We start from the raw sequence: 15,633 nt of genomic DNA, 5'->3' as shown, positions 1-15,633 counted from the left end.
GGCCCGGCCAGGCACAACGGAGGCAGTATGCGACAGGCATGGAAATGAGCCGCGGGCTCTCCCCTCGCAGCGCCCAGGAATGCTGGCCAGCCGGAAAGGAGCCCTCGCCGGGGACCCGCTCCCGCGCCTCTGAAACCCCATTGAGAAGGGCTCTTTGAAGCAATTAAAGCGTGTTTCACGGCGGCCTGGGAGGGGGCCCGGGGTCGGCCAGCTTCTCTTTTACCCTCCTTCCCTGTCCTACCGTGTTTGTGCACCTTGGTGTGGCGGGTTACCTAGAGACCAGGCCAGAACCGGCTCCCTCTCATGCAGAGATTCTGTAACCTCACAAAAGCGTCCCCAAAAACAGATTGCTTGTCACCAGGGGGTGGGAGTGTGTGTGTGTGGCGGGGTGGAACCCAGTTTGGACCTGATCCAAGCTGACCTGCAGAGTCTGGGTTCCTGCTTTCAGAGGCCTCTTTGCTGGGCTCTACACCCACCTGCCCTTGCTGTCAGGTTTGGGCGGGACAAGAAATCGCCTCTGGACAAGGAAGTCCTGAGGCTGCGGCTCAGCATTTTCCATTTTCTCAGTGGCGGGGTGGGCTGTGTTCAGGTCTAGAAGTGATGTCACAGCCAGCCCTGTGAGTGATGTAACCTGCACATGTTGAAGGACTAGAACCGGGCGGCTATTTTGAGACTCTTGAGTTCCTTCCTTCCTCCCTGGAGACAAGTGGGTAACTGTGGAGAACTCACAAAGCTGCCCTGGGTACAGCGGTTTTCGTCTGTTCCAGTGAAAAAATCCTAAGGCCGGAGAAAAAGCGGGCGTGCTTGTGAAATTCTTTCTAATTTGGAGGTGGGCGCATGTGGCAAGTGTGTGGATTGGAGCCCCAGTAACATCTATGTGAAAAGGTTTCACTGAGTTCTCTGTATGGTTGACTTTATACCCTTTTTCCTTGAGACTGATAGTTAAAGCATGCTTCTTCTCCAGCAGGTGCTTCCTGGAGAACATGATCCCTTTGTTGTCTCGGTGTTTGTTGTATGTTTTTGAGACAGGGTCTTGATGATGCTGTAGTCCAGATCCGACTGCCTCTGCTTCCAAGTGCTGGATTTACAGGCATGTGCTGCCTTGACTGTCATGATCCCGTGGTTTGTTGTTGTTTTGGCAGGGGAGTTGGGGTAAGGGTCTGTGTTCAGAGCAGATCCTTAACAATGCCTGTCAGCGCTTAGCAAATGACTCCACGAATGCAGCCAGATCCCCTGTTGTTGTTGTTTGTTTGACCCTTATAACTCCAAACAAGAAATAGGGAACACAAGGTGGACCTTTAGTCCCCAGGATCCTGGGTTAGGGAGATGCTGAGAAGTTTGAAGGGGAGGTTAGGAAATATTTTTGAGAGCAAAGGCATGCCTCAAGTGTTTCCTGAAATGCCCCAGATGAGAGTGGAGCACTCAGGTGGAAGAGTCATTCTTTCCAACTTTGAGGATGGTTAGTTCTGGCTAATGTGAATCATGTTTTACGTCAGCAAGGACTGTGCCCAGCCCATCATTCATTCTTTAAGCATGCCATGGAAACAGGATGGCCGGAGTAGTGGCTGTGCATGGGAAGCATCATTGCGTCTTATATGCTTCTCCAGTGTGTCTCCATGGTGATTGTTACTTTGGGCTTGGCTTGTGCTTCTATTTGGTTACTTTTTTCGATGAGGCCCGGAATGTGTGGATTTTTTTCTACACACACACACACACACACACACACACACACACACACACACACACACACAATCAGTTAATAGGTAAATGAACACAAGCTGGAAGAGAATGCCCTACCTCAAGGATTACTCTGGGCATCTACAATGATGCCATCAATGATGGCATGGTAAGCAAATGCAGGCTCTTCTCCTACTCTCTCTCTGTCTCTGTCACACACACACACACACACACACACACACACACACACACACACACAAGCAATGGGTATCAGAAAGTCCACTTTGAAAATGGTGCCCTGGTGTTTCCTTATTCACCAGGGTATAGTTTGACCACCAGCACACTGCTGTGCATCATAACTTCCTCTCTCATTGTAGGGTTTCGTTTGACTGTCATCTGGTCGCCATTTTGCCTTCATATGGACAGCATGCCTGACAGCTGAGCTTCTTTCCCCACTGTTTCATTCTGTTTGACCATGTAGACACAAACAACACAGCGTAAAGCCCCACAGATGAGACGGCTCTGGGCTAGAATGCAGGCCACACACTAGCATGAGAACAGCGCCCCTCGCACAGCAGACCTGGTGAGTTTTCTCGAAATCATCTAATAATCCTGTTTCATGTTGTTTATAGCAGCTTTTCCTGCCTTCCAGCTTGGTCATGAGCAGGCTGTGGTTTTAGCAAATATTAATGATCCAAAGGAGATCGCTACAGGCAAGAGTAGAATGTTCTTGCCAGGTGCGGTGGGTGGTACACACCAGTACTCATAGCACTTGGGAAGTGGGTTGAGTGTTCAAAGTTTATCCTCAGCTACATAATAAGTTTGAGGCCAGCGCAAGGACACATGGAAACCCTGTCTCAAAAGAAAATAAACGACTCTAAAAAGGTGAGGCAATTTATTTATGGCCACTAATCAGAATTAGGCTTGTTTCTTCAGTCTCCTCATCCCTGAAATAGGAAAAACTTCAGGCCTCTGAGGTTCTAAGCCGGGTGTGGGTTCTACAGCTGCAGTGTAGGGACCAGACTCCTCTGAATACAAGGAGACAGATGCAAACTGCATTTCCCAATCTGATAAGATCACAATGGCTCTATCACACATTGCTTTGCCTTTTTTTTTTTTTGCAGGTATGAATTATCGGCTTTTTTTTTTTAGAGCCTTGTAATTTGACCATTAGCTAGAAAAATGCCCAGAAGATCTCTCCTTTATGTACCAGCTGACCCATGACCTTAATGAGGCGTCTCTAGAGGGTAGGATTGAGAGTTTTATTTGTCTTGTGTTTGGGGTTAAAAAAAGGGAGGGGCTGCCTCCTTCAACAGTCTTTGGTCCCTAAAATAGCCCCCACTCCCCCGCCAGCAGTGCTATTTACTCAGTCTCTGGGCTACTAAGTGTAGGGGTGGTCCTTGTTGACTTAAATGAGTCCCTGCAGCTAGGTGGGGCTCTCTGGAGCCCTTAGTCATGTGAGGTTGCCAGGGTAACTTAATGTCTCTGGCGCTGGAATGCTTTACGAAGTACAAAGAGGAGACTACAGAGCACATTACAACTTACAGTCATGAGTTCAATAACATGCCATCTTTTAGTAATGGGGCTTTTATTTTTACTTTATTTTGTGGGATTGAAAGATCAGAAGCCGGAAATTAGCTGGAAAGGATAAAGAAAAGGAGAATTTAAAGGGATGGAGGTGGGGGGCGGGGGGGACCGGCTATTTCTGTTCCTTATGCGGGTAATGGCTAAGCAAAGAGAACATCTGGCCTGGAGCAGGGCTCTGCAACATCTGGCCCAGAGCAGGGCTCTCTGCAGTACTGCTTTTAATTACCCAGTCATTTGGTCTCTTGCTAGATTAGTGGCTGTGGAAGCAGCTCAGATCTCCGAACTGACAGGCCTGGAGAGCTCTAACTTAGGCTGCCACATAGTCAGAGGGGAAACGCGGAGCTTCCGGTTTCATATTTAAACCAGGATTGACTCATAATTGTAGCTGTCAGGAGTGTGATGGAGACATTATGTAATCTGGTTCTTATGGTGATATGTGTTTAAGGTTTCTGCTCTGTAAATTCCAGGGGAAATTTTGTGCCCATTGAGGGAGAGCTTGCTGACTGCCTGCTCTGTGGTGTGCCTGGGCAGGGAAATGAGAGTGCAGTCACAGGTTCCTAAGTCTGCCTGAGTCCAAGCATGAATGAATCTCCCCCCTAAGAGGCCTTCCTGGTTTTCCAGAGACTTCAAGTGTGGATGAGGTTAGGCAAAACCTGGCAAACTTTGAAGACGCTGCTGGTCCAGTGGGAAATTTAATAATGGCAAGACATTCAGGTCTGTACATTTTTTGTTTTTGGTTTTTTTCCCCCCTGGGCCACATAGCTGCCTTTGACTGCTTCCTGTCATTTCTAGCCTCAGAGATCTGGAAGTGGTCACCAGATGCTTCTGGAAACAAAGCTCTGGGGCTGTGGATCATTTGTTCCATTTTTTCTTCCATTTGCTACTTGCTTCTCAGAGGCTCTGGGGCCTCTGGGGATGGGTGTGCATTGATTGCAGGGAGCTAGGGGAGGCTGGAGACAGGCCCAGCATTTGCTGCCACCAACAAAACAATAAAACAAAACAACACAAAAACCCAAACAACAAAAATAGAAAAGAAAAATTCAAAGGAGCCTGTTTAAGGTGATGCCAACATATTTGCTAGGGGGGGGACGGGACTTGTTTTCATTTGTTCTCAGCACCCAAGCGATGTACATTCCGTGGATGTGATGAGAAGAATTCACTGACAGAGTATCATTCCCACACCTGAGAAGTGATAAAGATTAAGTCAAAACGTAAAAGGCAAGCGGAGTGGGTTAACTTGTTCCTGGAGAGAGAAGAGTGGTTAGGAGATACGAGGACCAAGCCGTTGACCTTCTCTGACTGGCACAACTCCGTAACTCTGTTTGTGTACCTTTCCTCCCTCTCCTGGAGCGTCCCCCATGCCACTAATACTTGGGGTTTTTTGGCTTTCTATATCCATCGAAGATGACATTGGTATGTATAAAGTGTCATGAACATCATAAGTTATCACCATCATCAGCACCATATCCCTGTCCTCAGCACCATATCCCTGTCCTCACCACCACCATCATCACGATCACCACACCAGAGGGCTCTTCTGATTTGGGACACAAGAATCTCTTAACCATTTTTTTTAAAGCAATATGTCTGGGTTTAGAGGGGGAGTGAGCCAATTCCACCTCTAAAGCCAGCTTGGTATATTTGGGGAGGGGGTAGAAAAGAGGTGGGGGGAGGGGATGGGATGGGAGGAGGGAGAGCAAACTGTGGTTGGTACGTAAAATAAATAAAAAATTTAATAATTTCATAAAAAGGACTGATAAACCTCTATATCATACTTTATTTGATACTTAGGGTTGGAAATAAATATACAGTAGTGGAAGCTTGCTTTCCTTCAGCCTTTACAAACTAGCTCATCAATGTGTTTCAGGTTGTCCTCGAACTCTTTTCATTGTTTGCCTACAGACAAATTTCAGATTCTGGGCTGGAGAGATGGCTCAGCGGTTAAGAGCACTGGCTGTTCTTCCAGAGGTCTTGAGTTCAATTCCCAGCAACTACATGGTGGCTCATAACCATCTGTAATGAGATCTGGCGCCCTCTTCTGGCCTGCAGGCGTACATGCAGACAGAACACTGTACACATAATAAATTAAAAGAAATATTAAAAAAAAAATGTTTAAAAAAATTTCAGATTCTTTATGGAGATGTTCAAGGTCTACCACAATCTGGTTTCAAACTATCCTTCTGATTTTATTTCCTACGGCTCCCAGCTTGCCCACTTCAGTTTTTTTTTTTTTTTGCTTTTCCATATTGTATCCCACACATACAATAGTCATTTTAAATGGCTCTGTGTTTCCATATTTTCTCTCTTTCTATACTTTATGTTCTACTTACTTTTGTGTGTTCATGTGTTGCTTATTTTATAACTGACACAGACAACTTAGAAGGAAGCTTCTGGGTGGTCAGACTTTCATTTCCTTAGTTATCGAAAGGAGGATTGTTTTGCTCATGGTTTCTGAGGTTTCAGCCCATGGTTGTACTTGAGCAAAGATAGGTGGTAAGACTATGTGAGCTCCATTACCTCACGGAAACATGGAGATCAGAGGACAACCCATGAGAGCCAGTTCTCTGCCTCCACCCTGTGGATCCTAAGGATGCAGCTCAGGCTGTCATGGTCGGCAGCAAATGCCTTTACCCAGTGAGTCATCTTGTCAGCCCTAGTCATGGTACTCAGAACAGTTAAGTCTGTTAAAGAATGGAAAAGAGGGAACTTCAGAGGGTCCTGACAACTGACACCTTTAATTGATTGCACAGTTGTTTCTTCCTAAAATTGCTTAGCTTAGGGTTCACTTCCCATTCTTGGGACCAAAAAAAGACTTGGAACCTGGTGCGAAGAGGGTTCCAGCCACATCTGGCAATGAGGGTTGTTTTGGTCCTCACTGTTACTGGGATAGGGATGAAGGTGAAGGTGAATAAATTCATATTCTGAGTTAGATGGAGGTTTGTGGCATCATATCCACAAGTTGTTAAGAGCGGCTCATTGTCTTTCTGACTGATGTGTCCACCTTGGCCCTACTTTGATTTGACTGTACAATAATGGATTCATCCAGACTGCTTACCCAGGCCTCCCCATTGTATGAGCTTTAGGTTCAACTCTGAACCCAACCCCTTCCCCGTCCAAACTCTCTCTCTCTCTCTCTCTCTCTCTATATATATATATATATATATATATATATATATATATATATATGTATGTATATATATATATATCCATCCTTCTTTCCCCACCTACCCCGTGTCTTCCTCTCTCTTTCCCTCCTCTCTCCCTTCCAACCCTGTCCATTCATTCCCTGTAAGATCTCTCCAAATTCTCATAGAATTTATATTTTCACTGTCACTTGTGGCTCATCAGACTCTTCCCCAAATTTGTACAAAGGAATTGTAAAACGCATAGGAGTGTAATTGTCTGCTAAAGATTTGGAGACATGACAGACAGGCATTCATGTTGCAACTAAACAAATAGTTTCAAATTTAATTTCATGGATCCTTCTTTTCAAGATGCTTCTCCACTGGCTCCTCCTTAGAGACTATCCACAGTTCTCTCACCCTGTGAAATCCCCATTTGTAGCAACTCCTCCCACACTTCCTCTCCTTCCCTTCCTTCTCAGTGCCACTGTGCTCCTTGCTGCTGAGGTCTCCTCCTCTTCCCCTTCCCTCTTTTTTCCTTTTCTTTGTTTCTCTCATTATTCCCCCCTTTACTGCCTTTCCCCGCCCCCACTTCCTCCTTCTTCTCAGATAGGGTCTCATGAAGCCCAAGCTAGCCCTACACTTGCTATGGAGCTGAAGCCGACCTTGAATTTCTGACTCTCTTACCTCCGTCTCCTGGTTTATGCAGCACCAGGCATTGAACCTATGCCTCTGTGGATGATAAAGTAGCACTCTACCAACTGAGCTACATCCCGAGCCCCAAGTCCAGAGGTTCTTACTTATCTCTCCTTTCTTTTATACCAAGATTGGATACCTACTTATGCCTTCAGGGTCATACCATCTTGTCCCAATGGCTATTTCCCCAATGAGGATGCTGTTGTGTTGTACCCGTTTAGAGAAACCCCCAGAGACCACCAAGGAGCTGGTTTCCGATGCAAACACATAAGGGTCCTTTTATTGTCAGGTTCAACCTGGGCCACCACATGGCAGATGGAAGGAAATGTGGTTGGGTCCACGAGCCCAGGTGTAGAGAGTTTTTATAGGGAAAAAACTACAAGCTGGGAATTGGAAATTTGGGATTGGGTAGAAGGGATATGGCGCAAGGTGATTTTTTTGAAACTATTGGTCTAGACTTTGGGCATGAAACCACATTTGAAACCATTGGGTTAGACTTTTGGCAGGGAACCACAACCCGCTGAACAGGATTATCTGGATCTTGTTAAACTTTACTGCCCTGTATCTGTTCAAGTTGTCATGACACATTCCTGAGATTCTTCCTGGAACTTAGTACAGCAGATGGTCTGAGATGGTGGCCCTTTCCCTAAGATGGAGCCTGTAAAGTCAAGTCTAAACCTTCATAGTTGTAATTGTTAAGAAAGTAGCAGCAGTACCTAGTAGCTATGACAACAGAGCATTTATTATTATGACAATAGAACAGAACCACACATTTGTTCCTTCCATGAGGAGCTCTTGTGTTGGGTTTCATCTAGTCCTCACCACAAGCCACTGAGGTATCATTAGTTTCATTTCAGTATTGAAGTCAAAGAGCAGAAAGGATTTTTTTTCCAAGAGAATCTTTAAAACCTAGTACCTATTGAGTTCTTTGTATTGATTCATCGACCTTCTACAAGTTAAGTATAGTCATCCTCACTTAAAGATAGTAACATTCAAAACAGAAAACAGGTGATTTGCTCAAATCCCCACAGTAAAGAATGAGCGGAGCTATGAAAGGTATTGATATAAAAATACCAACACAGCTTTGAAAAAGTTTGTTCTGAGTCAAATATGAGTGAACAGGAATCGGAGTTATTCTAAATGATTTGTTGTATTATGGGAAAGTTTACATGTATATAAGTCTCAGTTGACCTGTCTATAAACTGAACAAGTAGAGTCACCAGGTAGGAAGGCTGCAGCAAGTCCGGGAAATCTATAGAATTTCCGGGTTGACTTTCTCATTTAGGGTTGAGACTAGGTGAGTCCAGCTTAACCCTACATCCAAGAGTATTATCTGAAAGTGAAGAAGATGTTAGATCAGATAAAGAAGATGTTAGATCAAATAAAGAGGTTGATGATACACGGCAATGAAAAAGGGCCAGAGACCAAGACAGTCTGGGCTCTGAACCTGTAACATCCCAGCTCTTGGCAATCACTATGCTCTGCTCATTCAGCCGAAGTTAAGCAGGCTACAGAAACTTCACTGCAGGCATTGCTTCTTCAGGAACTTCCAGCTCACTGGGAAACTGGACAGTTAAGATCTAGAGCTCAGGGGCTTTTGAGAAAGTGATGGTGTGATTTGGTGTTCTCTCCCAAGTCTTCTGATGCAGATCCATAGCTCCTTCCCTAGAGAAGCTAATAGTTCAACCCGTTATCACATTTTAGATCCTTCTACCCCCATTTTACTTTTCCTTCATTGCATTGAGTTCTATCCAGTATGTTTCTTTTGTCTTTTCTTGATAGTGGGGGCAGTATGGGAGGTTGCAACATACATGCTCATTCCCTCCGACCTTTTTTACTTATCCAGGTTTTGAGACAGGTTTCAATAAGTTGCTCATGCAGGCCTTGAAGTATGGTCCTTTTACCTTAGCTTCCCAAGTAATAGGAATAGGAATATAGGCGTGCCTCATAGACCCAGGTTCTTTGTAGCATGTTATGTATTTAATTACTTTAAAAAAAAATGGAGTGTCAGTTCCCTGGGGCTGATGTGTTTCTGTCTGTTTTGCTCACTGCTAAATTCCCAGGGGCTTATCTATTGCACGAAGTAGGTGCTCCACACGTAGTCCCTGAGAAAGAATGTGTGTGGTTGCTGACATAAAGGACAAGTGTCCTAATCATGTCCTAGAAGTTACTTTGGTAACACTTCAGAATCTGTCCTTTCTTCTCCATTTCCAGTTTCCTTCCCCTACTCCTTTATGCAGAAGAGAAGCTGCTGTTTTTTTAAAAAGTTAACTAGTCATGAGAGTTCCAAGTTCACTGTGAATTTCCAACTAGAGAAGAGAAGAGGATATATGTCCTCAGACAGAGAAGGTCTGCTGAGAGCCCAGCCATCCTGGTCTTGGGGAGGAGGCTGATCATTAGGCAACACAGTCAGCTGAAGATGTTTAATTCTGGAAACACTCCAGGAAGCAGCCCTTTGGATAGTGTGAAAAGGCTCTAAAAAAGATCAAACACACACCAGGGAATTGCGTTAGTTACTTTTCAAGGTCGCAAGGACAAACTATCTGAGAGAGCAATTTACGGAAGAGTTTATTTGGGCTCCATCCGAGGGTGCAGTCCATCATGGCAGGGAGGCACGATGGTGGGAGCATGCGCAGCTAGTCACATTGCACCTGCAGATGGGAGGCAGACGAATGCTGCTGCTCAGCTTGCCTCTCTCTTTATATTTAGTCCCAAATCCTAGCCCGTGAAATGGTGCTGCCCACACTCATGGTATGTCCTCCCTCCTCAGTTAAGGCTTTCTGGAAATCATAGACACACTCAGAGGTGTGTTTCCATGGTGATTCTAAATAAAGTCACGTTGACAGTGGAGATCACCCATCACCGGAAGCCTCAAGCACTGTAGTCCTGACAGGTCCCTTTCCCATTCTCTTCTCTGTTTTTCTCGTTTAATGGTCTCCACTTTGGTGTCTCTGCTTTCCTTATCAGGTTGCTTCCCAGTCGTAAAGAATACTCCTTGATTTGCAAGGTCACCCTGTCCATTTAGAAAATGAAGAAAACTGTTCTCTTGAAAGCTTGTCTAAGAGGTTCTAGCAAGCGAGGGAAGCATCTTGTATACACCTAGCTGAGTCACAGTCTTCCTTTGTAGTAGGGGGCAGGGAGTCGTTGACAGAGCTCAATGATTTGGAAGGATGTACACAGAATGATGATGGAGAAAGGGGACATCTGCCTACCCAGCTAGATCAGCTCAATCAACCCTTGAAAACCATGGGGCGACTAATGTCGTAGTCCAAACACCTCACGTTAAGATGACTGTATTTCCAACAAGTTCAGTGGGCTTTGGAAAAGATCACTGAGAACATAGGAAAAACTCTTGAGAAACAAACCTTAGGGGAGAAGCTTAATATTAGAAACTTGCATCAATATTCAGGTGAAGTATTTTTATTTCTCCACAATCTTTCCTCTTTACTATTTGAGACTTTTATATTGTTGATGTGAATCATTAACATTTAGAGAAATGATAAATTTTCCGGCTATTTGCTATTTTGATCTTTGAAAGTTTTAAGCTATTTCTATAAATGCACTTAAAATGTAAGTACATATGACTTAAAAATATTATTTTTAGTTTATGTGTACGGATATTCTCCTGCATGTATGTATATCATGGTCATTCCTGGTACTTGAGGAGGCCAGAAAAGGGGGTCAGATCCTCTAGAACTAACTAGAGTTATAGAAGTTTGTGAGCCCAGCTAAGCACTGGGCCGAGCTCTGGGAGTCCAGTTGAAGAGGGCAAGGAGGGATCATATGAGCAAGGGGGTCAAGATCATGATGGGGAAACCCATAGAGACAGCTGACCTGAGCTCGTGGGTCGGACAACAGCTAGGGAGCCTGCATGGGCCTGACCTAGACCCTTGGCATGTGGGTGACAGTTGTGTAGCTTTGTCTATTTGTAGGGCCCCTAGAAGTGGAACCAAGACCTGTCTCTCGAGCATGATCTGGCTTTTTGGAACCTATTTCCTGTAGTGGAATGCCTGGCTCAGCCTTGATGAAGCAGAGAGGAGCTTGGTCTTGCCTCAACTTGATATGCCATGCTTTGTTGACTCTCATGGGAGGCCTTACCCTTTCTGAACGGAGAAGGAGGAAGAGTGGATTGGGGGGGAAGGCGTAGAAGGGAGGTGGAGGGAGGGAACAGGAGGAGGAGAGAAGGGAAACTGTAGTTGGTGTGGAAAATAAATTAAAAAATTAATAATAATAATAATAAAAAGAAGATTGTGAGCTACTATGAGGTTGCTGGGAACTGAATCTGGGTTTTCTGCAGGAGCATCCAGTGCTCTTAACCATGGAGCCATCTTTCCAGTCCTGCATATGATTTTTGTTTTTTAATGTGCATTGGTGTTTTGCCTGTGTGAGGGTGTGAGATTCCCTGGAACTGGAGTTGCATACGGTTGTGAGCTGTCATGTGGTTGCTGGGAATTGAACTCAGGTCCTCTGGAAGAGTAACTAGTGCTCTTAACCTCTGAGCCATCTCTTCAGCCCTGCACATATTTTTTTTAATAATAAGTGAGTTAATTTTCTCAGGTTAAATTTCTCAGGTTCATGTTCTCTATGGGTTAACAGCATGTATTTTTTTTTTCTCAGAACAGGGGCTTACTATGTAGCCAGGCTATCCTTTAACTAGTAATCCTCCTGTCTCAACCTCCCAAGTACTTGATTATAAGCATGCAACACTATGAATAGCTGAAGTTGTATCTTGAATTAGCTAAAAATTATAATGTTAATTCATTAGCTCAACAAATATTATCAAGTATTAATTACCCTAGGTACCACTGAAATGTATAAAATAACAAATGTCAATAGGAGTCTGTCTTAGTTAGGGTTTCTACTGCTGCAAAGAGACACCATGGCCATGCCAACTCTTACAAAAGAAAATATTTATTGGGGCTGGCTTATGGTTTCAGAGGTTCAGTCCATTATTATCATGGCAGGGAGCAGACAGACATGGTACTGGCTATGTCTTGATCAGAAGGCAACAGGAAAATGGACTGTGACACTGGGCGGTATCTTGAGCACAGGAAACCTCAAATCCCATCCCCAAAAGTGACACACTTTCTCTAACAAGGCCATACCTATTCCAACAAAGCCACACCTCCTAATAGTGCCACTCCACATGAGCTTATGAGGACCAATTACATTCAAACTACCACAGAGTCATAGACCGAGGTTCTTTTTTCTTGTATGATCCATGGAGAAATGCTTACAGAGTCTACTTGTTGTATTTGGTGGGCCTGCCATAATGAATTACCACAGATTGGATGGCTGCAACACAACTTTACTTGCTCAAAAGTCTTGCTGAGGCCAAGGTGTCTTCAGGACTGGTTCCTTTTGCATTTTCTCTCCTTGGCTTAGAGGTAGCCATCTTCTCCTTTGGTAGTCTTCCCTCTGCACCTGTATGTGTCTGTTAGTTATTTTTGTGTAGGTATGATCAGACATCTTACCAAAACAGCTTAGGGACAGGGGTTCTTTATTTTGGCTTATGGTTTCAAAGCGTGCAGTCCATGGTAGACTAGACTCATGTACTTGAACAGAATAATACGGTACTGAGAGCATGTGACAGACATCATGGCTGATTAGGAGTCATCAAGCAAGGCAGGAAGGGGCCAGGGATAATATACCCCATAAAGACCTGGCCTGCTGACCTATTTTCTACAGTAGGCCCACCTCCTAAAGTGTCCTTAATCATCCAAAATAGTGGGACTAGCTAGCGATCTAACATTCCAAATAGGAGCCTGTGAGGGATATTTATATTCAACCTTAATAGTGTACAAATTTCCTCTTTCCATAAGGACACTGGCCACATTGATTAAGATCCAGGTCACTGACTCATTTTAGCTTAAACTCTTTTTTAAAGACCCCCCATATACAAATATAGTTACAGACTGGGTATTGGACCTTAGGTCTTCAGCATGTGAATTAACATGGAAACACAATTCAGTCAACAACAGTTATTCTAATGTATATCTTTCTTAGCTCTCAAGTTAACTGTCTAAAAATAACAAAATGCCTCTCAGCACATCTGTTATACCATCTCTTTATGGGTATTAGAACTAGGTAGGAATAAATCTACATTTTTAGAGTGTTAATGATTTTTATCAAAGATCACAGATGGACCAAGCTTTGCCCAGAGCTACAAAACAGCTAATGGGTGAGGGAATGATTTTCTAAGAGTTAAGATGTTTTGGAAGTGAGTGTTATATAACTGAACATGACTTAAAGGGACTGCTAAAATTATGAGCTAGACTTTTAACTAAAGAGATTTAAAAGTCCCCTCTCTTCTTTCTGAGCAACATCTACAAACTTGGAAGAGAAGATACAGGGGAACAATGGAGTTATACCCCACCCCCATCTTTATCACCAACCTCATCATCATCATCGTCATTTTCTTCACCATGTCACAGTGGATGTTTTCATTATAATATCTTCAAGTTGTTCCCTCCTATTTCTGACAAGTTTTTGAGATTCTTGTGGGCAGAGAGCATGCCTAAGACTATTACCCATATCCCTTTGTATCTGACATGGTGCCAGGCACAGAGCTAGGCCTTGATAGGCGGACCGCAGGCTGGTTGCTAGGGGCATAATCAAAGGATGGGAGGTGAACAGGAGGGATGAGGATGATGGGCTTGTGTGGCATTGCCAAGAGTGTGATGATATCCAGGGATGATAGTATTACTGGCTTTGACTAAAATTGATGATGGGGCTTCTGATGAGGAAAGTGAAGAGACACAGGACTCTGTAGTCACAAAAACAGTTTCAGAGTGGTTTTAAGTATTAAGAAACCTAAACTGGTTATGATTTGCTCATCAGGCAAAAATCTTGCCATGCAAGCCTAGTGACATGAGTTTGATCCCCTGATCCCATAAAAAGCTGCATGTGGAGCTAACATTTGTAATCCTAGCCCTCCTATGGTGAGATGGGAGGCAGAGACCAGAGACTTCTTATGAGAATTGAAGATGATCCAGGTTGGAGTACTCAGAGCAGAAGAGCAAAAGACAGAAGAGAAACAACGCCAAAAAGTTGTCCTCTGACCTCTACATGAATGCTGTAGCTTGTGGTATCTGTCTACACACACACACACACACACCCACGCATGCGTGCGCGCGCACACACGCACACACATACACACCCCAAGTAAAATAAAACATTTAAAGTGCATAACAATTTAGTGGTGGGGAACGGGTCAGGACAGGGGTGGGATCGAAATGGAGTTTTCAGGCTGGGAGGTAGCTCAGCAGTAGAATGTTTACCTGGCATGCATGAGGCCCTGGCTTCAATCCACAGCACCACAAAACAAAAAACAAATAAACAAAACCCAGAGAGAGTCTGTTAACTCCCTCTGACTGTGGTCACAGGAAAACATTTTGACTAGGAAAAGATTAATTTCTGCTGGGCAAATTCAAACAAAACCCCTCACATGTGGGAACTATTATGTTGACTCCAGTTTAGCTGAGCAGATGGTGACACTCCTCAGGCGTCTCAAGGATGTGCCTTCCATGCTGAAAGCATCTGAATTGGGCCGAGTCACTGAGAATCACGGCACACGGCTCATGCTACCCGTCTCCCAGAAATCTTTTCTGTTTTATCATGGAAACACAGATTCTTCTCCCCAAAATCTTTTAATAAATTGCTTTCATCTGGAACAGACAATCAACATATAAACATGGATATTTATTTCCCTTCCTCAGCAGCGCTTAGCCTCAGTTTTGTATTAATATGGGCCTGTGATTTGCATGGTGAGTCCCTGAAAGCACATCAGATGTGATGTGGGCTGGCCCCCTTTTCAAGTCTTCATAAAGAGTTCAGGACACCAAGGAAGGTTTTTTTTTTTTTGAATCCTTGTCCACATTTCACTGAGTCACAGCTGAAGTAAACCGGAGAAATGGGTTGCTTACTCTCAAATCACTGAGCAGTTGTTAGCCTTGTAGAAACTAGTTGTGCTGAACTCGAAACTTTGAGACAATGTCTGGCTGTGGAACATAGATCTGCCTTGAACTTACCTCCTCGAACCCTCCAACTACCTCAGGCTGAGTGCTGGGCCTCACAGGTGTGGACCACCATACCTGGTACTTCACGGCGAAGAGTCGAGTGAAGACAGAAGAAAGAGATTTTCTCTGTGGCTTCCCACCCACCCATCCCGTTTCTTGGTTTCTTTTGAAACCAAACCACAGCTTTAAGTAGACCTTTCCAGAAGTTTGCTGAAAGACACAAGTCTACACTATGGTTACAGGGAGAGCTACTGGTTACTAATCGAGGGCCTTCCTTGTGTCATAAGTCATTTCTCCCACAAGGAAACACTTTCTCAATGGGGAAAAAAAATCATTAAAATGAAGGACAGGAGACAAAGGCGAGCATGCTTGTTCTTGCAACACTCAGGAGGCAGAGCCCAGAGGATGACCACACATTCAGAGTTGGTGAGTGGTGTGGCCTAAGTAGTGAGTTTTAGGCCAGCCAGGGCTGTGTGGGGAGACCTGTTTCAAAAAACTACCACTATTTCCATCGGCCCCAACATCAACCAAAA

At 44.3% G+C, this 15,633-nt stretch overlaps 1 long non-coding RNA gene across 2 annotated transcripts; it reads left to right on the top strand.

The window, feature by feature from the left end:
* The first annotated feature begins 556 nt into the window (after positions 1-556).
* LOC107401452 (uncharacterized) lies at positions 557-5,333 on the top strand. Of its 2 annotated transcripts, XR_013050654.1 has the most exons (5): positions 557-1,846; positions 2,055-2,260; positions 2,802-2,924; positions 3,886-4,677; positions 5,132-5,333. It is a non-coding gene; the product is annotated as an uncharacterized LOC107401452 (long non-coding RNA). The 2 variants fall into 2 exon arrangements; XR_013050655.1 differs by lacking the exon at positions 2,802-2,924 and having other exon boundaries at positions 557-2,260.
* The last annotated feature ends 10,300 nt before the right edge of the window (positions 5,334-15,633 follow it).

Source organism: Peromyscus maniculatus, chromosome 4 (genome assembly GCF_049852395.1).
Source record: "Peromyscus maniculatus bairdii isolate BWxNUB_F1_BW_parent chromosome 4, HU_Pman_BW_mat_3.1, whole genome shotgun sequence".
NCBI lineage: Eukaryota > Metazoa > Chordata > Mammalia > Rodentia > Cricetidae > Peromyscus > Peromyscus maniculatus.
Note: the sequence above shows the minus strand (reverse complement) of the source record. Positions and strands in the feature narration are given on the sequence as shown.